At 38.6% G+C, this 3,542-nt stretch overlaps 1 pseudogene; it reads right to left on the reverse strand.

The window, feature by feature from the left end:
- Nucleotides 1–233: 233 nt before the first annotated feature.
- LOC148720974 (melanocyte-stimulating hormone receptor-like) lies at nucleotides 234–2,200 on the reverse strand (annotated as a pseudogene).
- Nucleotides 2,201–3,542: the final 1,342 nt, after the last annotated feature.

Consider the following 3,542-nt stretch of genomic DNA (forward strand, 5'->3'; position numbering starts at 1 on the left):
ATAGTCAACAGCCTCAAACAATGTACAAGTTCCCCCTTACGACGAACTACGTATTTTTTAATAATGAGATGAATACATGTAAATAGTAGTTTCTATCTTATATCTGTGACTACGCAATTCAGTTCATGGTGCGAAGTATTTACCAATAAAGTATCTATCTATCTATATAAAACAAATGGTAAACACCACAGCATACACTACTGAGTTATCGATGCACGCGGGAGGTTTGCTGAGCACTCAAGAAGTTAGATTCCCTCTCGGCTATCGCCTTGAGCGACTCTTACGCTTCTTTCGTGCTTAGCAACCTCCCGCGTGCATCCATAACTCAATAGTGCACGCCGTGGTGTTTACCATTTGTTAATTGTACTTGGAAAAAATAGAGAGAAAATTCGTTTTTAGCCAAAGTATGACAAATTTTGGTTTGACGGCGAATTCTAGATCTTAGTTCGAATCTGGACGCCAGTACCAGTCGCTTTTACCAAATACTACAGGCTACGCACTTAGTCTCGATCGATCTGAAAGAGAACTCTGTTGCAACTGATGATGGTAAATTTTATTTCAAATCCTTTGCCAAACCCAGTTGACATGTGCGGGTGAAAAATCATCTTCACATATTTATAAATATCACGAATATTTTTCTACTAGCCAAAAAAAATTGAGGACTAAAACTAGACCAGCTCGGTTGGATATATGGCGCCAACATTAAGCGCTTTTCACTGATTAGCGAGAAATAAAAAAATTGATATGTTTTAATCGTCACAAACAAATACCTCAAAATGTCTTTGAAGAAGAATAAATATGACAGTAAAATGCATGCATATATTTCTTCGATTATGATTAGATATAATTATGATAAAGTTTGAATTAGTAGCACGAAAAACAGTTATAAGAAATATAGCTCCTGTTTCCATTGCTTTTCTCTCCGCAGTTTACCTGCGAACTTCGAGCAAAAATTTCTTTGAGCTGTCTCGTCCCATCTTATAACAAAGATAAGTATTGTCTGACAATAAACGCGACTTTATGGTCACCTTTGAAAGTCTTCAATACAAGTATAACTCATGAGGAATCTAACTCCATGGACAGCAAAGTGCTTGTCGGATTGTCTGCTTCACAGTTTTTCTTACTTCACTAATCTTCCAGCAGTAAAGAGATGGATTTAACGTCGAATTAAAGCAAATTAAGACACCTGCTACTTCCCTTATGACTGCTAAGTTTGACGGAAACGTTTCAGTGCTCAGGTTAGTGATTACAGCTGCCACTATGAAATATGGGGAATAGCAAACTACCAATGCTAACTGCACCCACAGTGCACTGTACACTGCCTTTTTGTATCGCGCCATATTCAGTGCATTTGGTTGGCTCGGCTGTTGTTGGACATGATCTTGTACCTGAGCCTGATGATAACTGAGACCCCGAAAAATTTTTATATGGGAGGCGACTGAAATAACAAAACAAGATGGTATAATTATAGGGACAGACCAAATAAGTATACGGAAATCTAATGTATAGCATAAAGCAGCAACAATAGATACAATCCAAAAGGTAGCTACAATGATGTATGTGCGCTTCAAAGTTACAATTTGTTTGTATCTCAGCCCCAACAACAGGGCGAGAAGTCTGTCCACGCTTATGGCCGTTATGGTCATCAAAGACGCTCCACATAATACATAGGGTGTGGTGTTGGAGGACTCAAATGCGTATCGACAAAGATTCCAGTGTTCGTGGACCATGGACATCCAAAACGTTGCACGGCAAGGATGGGAGACAAGACCAACCAACAGATCAGTTGTAGCCAGACAACGATACAAGAGTTTGGATGGTGGATGAAGGGAAGATTCTTTGTGAAGAGCAACAAGGATGAGAGAATTTCCAAGAGATGCTGTGATGGAGAGGAGAATGTGAAGTACTGCGAAAGAAACTGATTCTTGTTGAAGTCCACCCGCTATAGGAGGGGAGCATAGCAGTTATTCAAATGCTTTCGCCTGTGTGCCACCTTTCGTGAAATTTGCTGTGGACATTGTTCTATCTTCGCTTCCTTTTTCTAGGAGGTTTTCTGTGATTGTAACGAGAAATGAGGCTCGGACGGGACACGCCCACCAACGATCAATGAAACCCTATTTTCTAGAGAATTTCCACAATCAGAATCCTTCACCTGCGTTTAAGCATTTAAAATTCGTCAGAAAACTCTCTGTTGTATCAAAAAATTACCAGCACCTGCGCGGTACGTCAGTTAAGAAATAACGATATAATGCAAATGTGGAGACATCTGTCATGAAACCTTCACTGACTGGATGCTAGCGCTAGTCATATCATATCATTTTTGTGGAGTTGCCAGACAACAATACAAGAGTTTCGTCGGCGGGTGAAGGGAAGATTTCTTGCGAAGGGCAAACAAGTTTCCCTAAAAAAAAAAACAATAGAAATGGAAAAAAAAAAAATCAACAAAACCGTGAGTGTATCAACTGAGTAATTTTAAGCCTTAAATCGTGCGACCTAAACCTTCTTTTTTTTTTTTTCGTCTGTTTGAAAGATTACGAACACATCACACACCGGAAAATCTTTTCAGTAACTTGCCTTATTTCAAGTTAATCAAAAAGGAACAAAAAAACAGGAAGTTCTAATTTGAAACAGATGTGTTTAATATAGGTCATAAGCGGCCGTCTCTCTTATTTCCACCGGGTCAATATCGCGTCAAGAGTAATTTTTACCTGAGACACTGTCAACTGAAAAACTTTACTTAGGAAAGAACTAAATTAGATTTGGTTTGACTCGAAATAATTTTCTGACTACATTGGGGGCCAGAATTATTTCTTCAGTCCATAGAGACCGTTGCAACGCCCCGAAAATTGAAAAAAAGACATATTTTGCAACATTGTAGATTGTCATTGAACCTTTTTTCTGGGAAAATTTCACTTCTCGAAAGCGAGAGATATTATTTATGCTAGAAATTAATCTATCGCATTTCGTGTCTTAATAAACAGTTGTTCCTTATTTCTTAAAGTTTGTTTGACGTTGTATGTAGCAAAAGATAATATGTCTTGACCTGCCAAGCCAAAATCTCGTAAACTTCACTTTGTTAAAAACATTTACACAGAAACTTCCTTAATAACGTTCACTCAAGTATTAAGTAAAGCTCATTCTTTCGCAAGAGTTTCCTACTTCGTATTCCTGCAACTTATATTTAAAAAATCAAGTGAAGCGGGGATGTTTATTAACTAAAATTGTTGTGCGTCACTACTAAGTGTTAGAACATAGCTAGCAGAGTCGCGCAATCAAATTCATCATACGTGAGCGTGCTCAAAATCCCGATAGTGCAAGCTGATAGCGTCAGAAAATCCGACTTCGCCAGAATTTTTTTTTTCGTGCAAACGGCCTTTGTAAGCGCGGGGAAAAATAATATATTTCGCGACGATAATGGATACAAACAGAAACTCGGCCTACTAGTCCGAGAACGAAGACAATGTTTCGACCTTTCCCCTTGGGCTAGAGTTCTTAAATGAGGCAGAAAGAGAGCAAATCAAAGGAAAAGGAGACTCGGCATT

This window comes from Stylophora pistillata, chromosome 11 (assembly GCF_964205215.1).
Source record: "Stylophora pistillata chromosome 11, jaStyPist1.2, whole genome shotgun sequence".
NCBI lineage: Eukaryota > Metazoa > Cnidaria > Anthozoa > Scleractinia > Pocilloporidae > Stylophora > Stylophora pistillata.